The sequence below is a fragment of the Gavialis gangeticus genome, unplaced genomic scaffold (genome assembly GCF_001723915.1).
Source record: "Gavialis gangeticus isolate Ggan-Ray unplaced genomic scaffold, GavGan_comp1, whole genome shotgun sequence".
In the NCBI taxonomy this organism is placed as follows: domain Eukaryota; kingdom Metazoa; phylum Chordata; order Crocodylia; family Gavialidae; genus Gavialis; species Gavialis gangeticus.
Window position 1 is genome coordinate 24176433 of NW_017729031.1, and position 10955 is coordinate 24187387.

The window sequence follows — 10955 nt, forward strand, 5'->3', positions numbered from 1 at the left end:
GACTTCCTCCTTCCCATCTAAGCTCTTTGTTACCTGGTCATAGAAAGAGACGAGGTTAGTCAGGCAGGATCGGCCTGGCACGAACCCATGTTGGTTACCCCTCAACATCACTTCCCCTGCAGGGCTCTCACAAATGTGGCCCTTGATAATTTTTTCAAAGACCTTCCCCAGGATAGAAGTGAGGCTGACTGGCCGGTAGTTCCCAGGCTCTTCCTTCCTCCCCTTCTTAAAAATAGGGACCACATTGGCCCTTTTCCAGTCCTCAGGGACTTGGCCCGAGCACCCTGAGTCCTCAAACAGCCGTGCCAATGGCTCCGCAATGACACCAGCCAATTCCCTCAGCACCCACGGATGAAGGTCATCCGGGCCCGCTGACAAGGACACATCTAAGTCCTCCAGGTAATCTTTAACTAGTTCTGAACTAACAGTCGAGGGACTCGCATCCTTCCTGGGCCTCTCTACGCTGTTACCCGAGAGCACCCCATTGTCAGCAGATGGGAACATGGAGGCAAAGAACTTGTTGAAGAGTTCTGCCTTCTCTTGTGCGTCCGTCACCAACTGCCCTGCCCTGCCCTGCCTCGTAGGGGTCCAATGTTACCCCGAGACTTCTTGCTACCTATATACTTGAAGAAGGACTTTTTGTTATCCTTAATCCCAGAAGCTAATCTAAGCTCTAGTGCCTTCCTCACCAAATCCCTACAAGTTCGGGTCAGGGAGGTGTACTCTTCCTGTGTCCCTGCCCCCTGCTTCCATTGCCAGTATGCTTTTTTCTTTGCCCTCAGGCCAGTCTGGATATCCACGCTCAGCCATTAAGGTTTCTTGGACCCTTTTCCTGCCTGCCTGCACAATGGAATTGCCTCCTGCTGTGCCCCAAGGATAGGCTTCTTGAGGAAGGACCGCCTTTCCTGGACCCCCATACTAGCTACCCCCTGGGCTCTGAGTGCCTCCCTGACTACTGCCCTGAGCACATTGAAGTTGACTTTCCTAAAGTCAAGCATTTGCTCTGTGCTAGTTACCCTCCCCACCTTTCTCTGAATAGCAAATTGGATCATTTCATGATCACTGTCCCCTAGCCTCCCTTGTACTAGCACATCCCCCACCAGGTAGTCCCCAGAGGCTAACACCAGATCCAGTGTGGCGTTTTCCCTAGTGGGGACAAGTACCTCGTGCACGAGGTCTAGGTCCTGTATGCACGTCAGGAACCTTCGTGAGTGGCTAGACCTGGCCAACTGCTCCTCCCAGTTGATGTCAGGGTAATTCATAACCCCCATGACCATAACATCCTTTGCACGCACAGCCTTCCCAAGCTGCCTGGAAAATTCCAGATCCAGCTCTTCCTCCTGATGTGGTGGCCTGTAGATGCTCCCTGTGGGCACATTCAGATGAACGCACACGTGCCTCTTGCAGCATCTCAAACCCCTTTGAGATGTTGCAAGAGGCACGAATGGGAACAAAAAAAGTTCCCCAAAATTAGACCTCTGGATATCCAGGGGTCAAACAGTACCCTGGGGGAAAAAAGTGGGGCAGGGCACAGGGTTCCCTAAGTTATTTTGCCCCAAGTGGCACAATTTGCTCCACAGAAAAGTGCATGTCCGGGCATGTGTGCTGAGGGGAAAAAGTCTTGGATCAAATTTTGCCCCACTTTTATTTGAGCTGCTGCAAGCATATGTGCTTGCATGTGTGGATGTGCCCTGTGAGTCCACAGCTCAACTTTGCACTCTAGTTCTTGGATTATGATATGAGGAGCCAGCCTTCTCTCCCTAGCAGTAGTTTTGATGTTACCTTATTGTACTGTTGTGAGTTTTAATGCATTTTGTTAGATTTTTAAAATGCTTTGTTGTATATCATGAGAACATTGGACATCATGTTCCAATTTGTTCTGTGATTAACATATTAATTGTATGATAAATGTCATGTCTGCCAGAAGCCTAAATTCAATCTTATTTCAACCTGTTCAAATACCTGAAAAATCTGTATTGGATCCACCGTGGTAACACACTATCATCTTACCACATCTGAAGACTTTTGAGTCATGTCAATGTTGGAAAGAGGAGGAAGACTCACTTCTTGTATTGACTCTTGTTTTCCAGGGACTTGAGCAGGGTGGGCTAGATGTGTATATAAGTACCTAAATCACTTACATTTTGTAAGGCCTTTTCACTGCAGCCAGGTAACTAGCTCAGCAGCACTCAACCTCTTAAGCAAGGCCAGCTGAGCCTCAATTGACTGGTTTCTTCTAAGGAACTCTTGTAGGACCTGGTTTCTGTACCTGGAACTCTTGCAGTACCTGATTCTGGTATTCCCACTGGCTTGGGGTGTGGATTCTGGTTTGACTTTGGCTTGCCCCCTGACAACAGATGCTGGTAATACCCCCAGCTCTGTGGATCCTGACTCACATTTAGTAGGTGGAATAGAATTTGGCCTCATGTATCTTAGGCATTTTTAAATCTCTTTTCTATGCCACTGAATTGTGTGTAGAAGTCAACAAAACCAAGAACAATAACAGACTACTCACATTATTTGGCATAGAAAAGTTATTTGAAACGTAATGAAAGATTGTTTCTTATTATTCCAGTTCTGTGCATGGTAGGTAATTAGCAACTTGATATATATAATGTTGGGGAATTTGCTTATTTTTTTGATTGAGAATCACGGGTTAGTGAACAGTGGACTGGAAGTTAGGAGACCTGGGTGCACCTGTGGACATTGTTGGGTAAGCCACTTCTCTTCTTTATACTTTTATTTTTCAACATATTACAATAAAGCAAATAATAACTAATAATAACAATGTTGTTAAGGTGAGGAGCTGTGCAGCTATTGGTAAATCCATATGAGACTGAATGATGTGTCTGCAAACATCTGAATTAGATTGGGGAGAACAAAATACAAATGTAAGCTTAATAGGTTCAAAGGAAGTGGTTTCTTGTGAACTTACCTAGCTTGTGAGGAGAAGAAACATTATTCAAAATTGGTTTGATGGCTAATCTGATTACTGTAGCTGGAAATTGAAACACAAAAAAATGAAGGTTTTGGAGTTGTGAATTAATTAGAAAATTATCACAGAACTGGTAAAGGAAATACAAGACAGTGAATTGTTTTTGTTATCTTGGTATAACAGTATTTAAATTAAAAAGATGCAATTAAACACAGCCTGGAAACAAGTGTAAATCACATTTGTGGTAAGATAAGTACTAATAGGGGATTGTTTTGTTTTACACCAGGATATAGTTTTTCCAAAATTGAATACGTCTGAAGAAGGAATAGTCGCTTTGGACAACGTGTGTATTTATGACATACTAGGCAGATAGCAAGGAGAGAACTTGTGGCAGGGCTTGGGTCAAGCAACACTGTAGCTCTGGCCACTTACGCCCTTCCCTCTCACTCATCTGACACACCTTGATGTTGTTTGGAAAGAAAAGGTTGGGAGGCAGCCCAAGGGCCTGAGGAACCCGCTCCACTGTCAAGTCGCTTTCTATTGGCACACCATTTGCCTTAAGGGCTGTGTTTGTGGTCTTCCGACTTCCCCTACAGCCATGCCCATGGTGTTACCAGTCATTATCACAGCATTGTCCCACTCACTGTTTGACCCTTCAGGCCTCAGAGTCCACGTAAGAGCCTCAGCCCTCCTGGCCTTGGCTCTTTCTATCTAGCTGGGTTTTCTTGCCTTAGGCCCACTGTCTGGGGCCTCAGCCTCTGGGCTCAGTCCCCTAGGCTACCACTGGTATTCCCCTTATTTATCCCCAGGGTTAATAAACTAGGGATAAATGCTGCCTTATCTGAGACAGGTGAGTGGTAGGCTCACACCACTGTTTGCCGCTAGGACTGATGATCTACTTGGTCCTCCCTGCTGCAGCTTAGGTCTGCAGCTCTTATCTTAGCTGCTCATTTGCTTAGCAGGCTAGTCAGCCATTTGCTTAGCAGGCTAGTTAGTGGTGCTTAGCAGGGTAGTCAGTCCATTTGCTTAGCAGCCTCTGGCTCCCTGTTACAGAAGTGTTAAGTGGAGGAAAAAAATGTTCATCCATGTGAAACTTGAGACAGAAACTAGTCTTAGTAACTTTCTTCTTTATTCAGCTACAGCTGCCTAGTTTCATAGTTTCATAGATTTAGGGTCGGAAGGGACCTAGTAGATCTTCTAGCCCGACCCCCCGCCAGGGCGGGAGAACAACAAAACCCCAAAACAAGAAACGGGACTCAAATGAGTCCAGCCAGGTAGGCATCCAGCCTCTTCTTAAAGACCCCCAGGGTAGGGGCCAGCACCACTTCCCTTGGAAGTTGGTTCCAGCTCCTAGCCGCCCTAACTGTGAAGTAGTTTTTGCGGATGTCCAATCTATACCTCCTCTCCATCAACTTGTGCCCATTACTCCTTGTTATGCCAGCGGGCGCTAGGGGAAACAGCGTCTCCCCCAAACCCTTCTGGTCCCCCCTAGTGAGTTTATAGACGGTCACCAGGTCCCCCCTCAGCCTTCTCTTGTGGAGGCTGAATAGGTTCAGGTCCCGCAGTCTCTCACTGTAGGGTCTGCCCTGTTGTCCCCGGATCATGCGGGTGGCCCTCCTCTGGACCCTCTCCATGTTGTCCACATCCCTCTTGAAATGGGGCGCACAGAACTGGACACAATACTCCAGCTGTGGCCTGACCAGCGTCGCGTAGAGGGGGAGGATCACCTCCTTGGCTCTACTCGAGATGCACCTGTGGATGCACGACAAGGTCCGGTTAGCCCTGCCAACCATGACCTCGCATTGTCGGCCCATGTTCATCTTGGAGTCAATAATGACTCCAAGATCTCTTTCTGCCTCCGTGCTCTCAAGTAGGGAGTTCCCCATTGTGTAAGTGTGCTGCTGGTTCCTACTGCCCAAGTGCAGCACCCTGCACTTGTCCGTATTAAAACGCATCCTGTTCCTGTTAGCCCACCCCTGTAACCTATCCAGATCCCTCTGCAATCTCTCCCTCCCTGCTAGCGTGCTCACCTCCCCGCAAATTTTGGTGTCATCAGCCTAATTATTTTCAGTTAACTAAAAACCTTGGGCGAGTTCAGAGGTGCTCAGTGCCTGATCTGCAGGCCAGATCCTGCCACTGCTTTCTCATTGCCAAATTTCCAAGCCCCACGTGGCTGGATCAGCTCTGGCTGGGGCTGGCCCTGTGCAGAGGACTTGGGCCCTGGGCATATCTGTGTGCTGCTGCATTGGGGTCTCTGTTGGGCCAGCCCCACATGAAGGGATGAGGTCTGTGCCCAACCTGTGCATTTGGATGAGACCCTGGCTGGGCCAGCACCGTGCACCAGATCAGCCTCATGAACTGGCACTGAGCATCCAGTGCATGGGGCAAAGAGATTGGGCAGCACTGGGCTAATCTCTGTGTTACAAAGATGGGTAAAATGAAGGAATATTCTCTTTAGGTATATAACACAAAAATATGAAATCATTTGCAGATAGTTATCTCTGCATAATTTCATTCATACAAAAATGCTGCAAGCTATTTCAAGGCCAGTTACCAGTAATATATGAAAAGCACTTGAGATACTTCAGTGGGGTTTGGCATAAAGCATTATTTCTTTTCAGAAAGTGGAATGAGGAAAAAATGGTTGGCAGAAATTGAGCATACAGAAGGTCATGTACGGTGTTCTGAAATACTAATATGTTATCTTAGTTACATATCACTGAGCACGTAGACTGCTTGTGCTGTTCTAGCTTCCGCAGTACACTAATACGTAGAAGCCCCATTGTAGTCAGAATACTATATGGGGTACATTTAAAATGTTTTTTCTATTTTTAGAGGCATTACTAATCCCAGCAGTATTCTCCATTTGAAGTATTGAGAATATCATTGCAATATATCTTAAAATCAGAGAGAAATTTATGTGTGAGTCCTGTACACATACTAAGGATGCAGATCATTCTCTGGAGATCTTATCACCTAAATATGAATGTTAATGATGGTCTTGTATGGCCTGAATGCACTTTTATTTTACTTGTTTGGTTGCCTGCGGATGAGAGGAAATGAACCAGCTGTGATTCACAATATGAACAGCTATGCTGTTTAATGCACTACAGAAAGGTGCTTAGACTCTCTGGTAAGGAGAGAGGTACCAAATAGAACAAAATTTGAATTCAGCGTAGAACGATCATTTAGTTGGGGTGGCAGAAGAGAGAAGCTGGCAGCTAACTGGCAGTTATTCATTGAATGACCTGGCTCCTAGCTGGCAATTCCTTATTAGTTATAAGTTAACAAATCGCAGGACACAAAGAAATATAATTTATAAAAGTAGTCAGGCTGCATCCAAGAGCTAAGTGACCAGCTTGCCAAGATGAACTTAAAGACAGAGACCTAGATCCTCAAAGGTGGTTAAGTTCCAAAATTTCCTTTGGAACACAGATCACTGGGGGTCAGGTGACTAAATAGGAGATAGGGCTGTGCCTTTGAGAGCTGGTCTATCTCTTAGGGTGCAAACAGATGTCACCTTTCCTCACTTTTCTGCGGCCATAGAATTTTTTATGCTGGCACACAGGCCAGGCAAACAGACATCCATACCCACTATCACACCACAAATGCCCAAAATATATGTCAAAGGTGGTAATAGTTTGTGCCACTTTTTAGCAGGGCACATGTATTCGCTTTGTAGTAGAAGAGTGTAGGCAACCTGGAGCTGCCTAGGGTCTCCAGCCACCCTAGGCAGGCCTTCTAGAGGCTGGAGGGGCCTCATCCTGCACACTCCAGGTATTTCTTTACAGGATTGGGCCCCTGGAGCCCTGCCCGGCTTTTCCTGTTTACAACAACATGCCAGTTACTGAGACATGCCCAGGAGATCCCAGAGGAAGCAGGGAACCCCAGGCTTTTACTGCTTAAGGAGATAGGCCTGGGACAGCCCAGGAGTGTGTCACCATAAATGGGGAAGGCTTGGACAATGGGTGTCATGTGTTTTGCCCAGTGAAGTGGATCAGCTGTGCCGGGGCTTATCCCAGCACAGGCGATCCATCTCCTTTGGCAAGGTCCTGTGTGATTGAACAGCTAAGGATACAAATTTTTTTTGGTTTTGTTCCTTGGCTTAGTGAATTACATTTGCTTTTACCCAAATTCAAAGAAACTTCCATTATATAATCATTCTGTTCTGAGTCACCATTGAATGATCACATGCATGCCATTAGCTACGAAGCATTTATTTTCACAAAACACCCTCTGTAATTTCGAATATTGAGGAATTTGTTAAACAGCCATTTCCACCCAAATTCAAAAGAATTAGTCACTGGCGTCAAACTTGCTTTTTATGAATATTAAAACAAGCAGCAATTTGGTGATCTGAACTCTGTTGAAAAGCAAATAAAAAGGCAGCTAATACAGTCCAAGTGGATTTCTTCTCAGAATACTGTTAAATGTCTTGTTAGTTAATCTTTTTTTTTCATTGTACTTGTCTATGCCTTCCCTGCTTCCCACATGTTGAAGGTCCTATTCATATTTTCCTCCTGATAGCTTCTCTTATTTTAATTTTCTACGCATGGTTGTAACTTACATAGTTTCCTCAGGTATTGTAGATTCTTGTCAGGACACGAACCAACTCATCCTGTACAACTGTTGCAAATGCACCTGTGGGGGCAGCTACGTAATATGTACTGATCTGAGAGCCTCTGGGCATGTCTACACATACATTTACTCCAGCCTAGATTTATTGTACAGTAAGCTTTTGCACAGGAGATATGTCTACATGTGCCCCCATGGCACCGTTGTTACTGTGCCATCATTTAGTAATTCCTTTTGGAAGTACTAAATGACGGTGCAATAATGGCTCGTACTGCACCATGCCGGCAGTGCATAGTTATCTTTGGCTGCTATGTTGCTGTAGCAATGTGCTATACCAAGGGAGCCTGTTAGTATGGCAATGTAGGTGTGGCACCACGGTTTGTGACTGCTGATACTATGGTGCCATAGCATCTTGTGTAGACATGCCCAGTAAGGGTTCTGCCTCCTAGCTCTCCCACTAGCAGATAGGGGCAGGGGCTGGGACCTTTTCCACCCCTGCAGCTCTTTCCAAGCCCTGTGTCTTGCTCACCCAACTGGGGCATGGGCCTGAGGCCTGCCCCTGACCGGGCATGTTTCTGACCAGCCCTGGGCTGCATGGGGAAGTCTGCATGTGCAGCCCAGGGCTGTCTGGGGGCAGCTTAGAACAGGACAGTCCCCATCTACCTCCAGGCTGCTTGTGCTTCCCCACACACCCTGGGGCTGGCTGGGAGCTGTCCTGGTCAGGGGCAGGTCCCAACCAGCTCCAGGCTGAGCAGGGAACTGTCCTCATGCAGGGAATTCACAGCCCCTGCTCCCATGATACCAACTGCAATTGCAGAGGTGGGGCTGGGGAGTTTGTACCCTGCCCAACTCCACGCTCACAGAGCTGGGTGGGGAACAAGCTCCCTAGCTCCTGTCAACAGGGAGCTCCCAGTGCCAGATCCATGACCATAGGGCTCCTACTGGGAAACTCTAATTTCCCAGTCTGAGCTCCACTGAAACAGGGCACAGTCTGGGAGATGCTTATTACCTTTCCACCTTGCATTTGCAAGTAGCAAATTTACTCAGGATTAGGGAGATTTACAATGAAGTAAGAACATGCAATTGTAGATGCACGTGCTTACTTCACAGTAAACTGTGCTTATTCACCATTAAGCGTCTCATGTAGACACGCCCACACAGATGCAAATACACAGGTATGTTAATACATATAAGTACAGATACACAGTCTGTTTCAGTTTCTTTGATTCCAAGTTGCTTCTGTCTCTTTGTACCCTTTTGAGAATATTTTATTTTACAGAAGAATACCTGATAGTGCTTTTCAGGCCTACAATGCATACATTGTATCACAGAATCAGATTCTGGTTAATAGACTATCAGTAGCATAATCAAGAGTATGGGGAAGATAATCCCCTTGGATTACTTCTCCAAAGTATATAGGGACTGGAGGAGAAAGTTGGAAAGCTGAACAAGTGGCTTTAGACTTGGCATAAATTACAAAGATAAAAGTTCTTATGAAGATCAATCTCCCAATTAGTCTTGAGAGAAAACCTTAAACCTGAAGTATATTTGTGTCATTGACATGTTAGAAGAATTCTTTCACAAAGAAAAACTGTTATAAGCAATTGAGAATGACTGTGTATGCACGGGAATTCATTTAGGCTATTTTTAGCTACTTACGATTTTTCATTATTACATTTTTTGAGCTTTCTTAAATGTGCTTTCCATCAGTGAACTCTGGAGCAATTTTGAACTTTCAGAGCACAATAAATTATATTTCTACATATTTCTAAAATTTATGCTTATAGCAAGGATAGTCTAATGGACTTGAGTACTAGCTCAGCCACTAACTTTTGTGTGACTGTGGGTAAATCACTTAATCTATCTTGTCCCTGGCTGCAACCTGGAACTAAATATATCTCCCCCTCACATTCTTTGAAAAGCTAATGTGTATTAGTGATCTCAGAGGAAAGGCAGCAAAAGGGCACAGCAGCCCCCTTGGCTCTGCAGGGAACTAGTGGACCTCCTGCATCTAAAAAGAAACACCTGCAAAGGATGGAGGACTGGATCCACCTCCAACAAGGAATTTTCTGCACTGGTCTGGACCTGCAGGGAGTGAACCAGGAAAGCCAAGGCTGCGACGGAACTCCAACTAGCTACAAGTATCAAGGACAATAAAAAGTCCTTTTTTAGATATGTGGGGAACCAGAGGATAAGCAAAGGCAACGTCGGACCCCTGCTAAACCAGATCAGACAACTGACAGCTGATGCCCAGGAAGAAGCCAACTTGCTAAATGGGTACTTTGCATTGTTTTTTCACCAGTCCCAAGGGGTGCCCCTGCCCATTACAGGACTGTAACACCTGGGTGAGGGTGATTCTTTCCCCCCACATCAATGCTGACCTTGTAAAGGAACACCTAGAGGGGCTGGACACCTTCAAGTCAGTCAGCTCTGAAGGTTTACACCCAAGGGTAAACAAGCAACATAGCTCAGCCCCTGGCACAGATCTTTGAGAACTCCTGGTGCTCTGGTGAAGTGCCCAAAGACGGGAAGAAGGCCAATGTGGTGCCTATCTTCAAAAAAGGGAGGAAAGTGGATCCAGCAAACTACAGACGCATCAGCCTGATCTCTATCCTTGGGAAGGTCTTAGAAAAGATCAAAGAGGCCATTCTTAACAGACTGACTGATGGCAGCATCCTGAGAGAGAGCCATCATGGGTTTGTTGCAGTTAAGTCATGCTTGACCAATCTCATTTCCTTTTACGACCAGGTGACCTATTACCTGGACAAGGGAGAAGAGATTGTTGTCATATATCTTGACTTTAAAAAAGCCTTTGATCTGGTATCCCATGATCACCTTTTAGCAAAACTGGACAACTGCAGCCTCAGCTTCACCATGATCTACTGGCTGGGGAATTGGCTCTGTGGTTAGACCCAGAGTGTGGTGGTTGATGGAAGTCAATCGTCATGGTGCCCTGTGACCAGTGGGGTCCCTCAAGGCTCTGTCCTTGGACCCATATTGTTCAACATCTTCATTAATGATCTAGGCATTGGAGTCAGAAAAGGACTGGCCAACTTCTCCGATGACACCAAACTTTGGGGCAAAGCAGCCAGACCTGAAGACAAGAGTGTGATCTAGGCTGACCTTGACAGGCTCAGGAAATGGGCAGACAAGAACCTGATGATGTTTAACACTGAAAAATGCAAGGTTCTCCACCTTGGGAAGAAAAACCTGCAGCATGTTTATAGGCTTGGCAGTGCTACGCTGGCTAGCACTATGGACGAAAAGGACTTGGGGGTCATGATTGACCATAAGATGAACATGAGCCTTCACTGTGATGCTGCAGCTAGTAAAGCGAGCAAAACGCTGGCTTGCATCCATAGATGCTTCTCAAGCAAACCCCAGGACGTCATTCTCCCCTTGTACTCAGCCTTGGTGAGGCTGCAGCTGGAGTACTTCGTCCAGT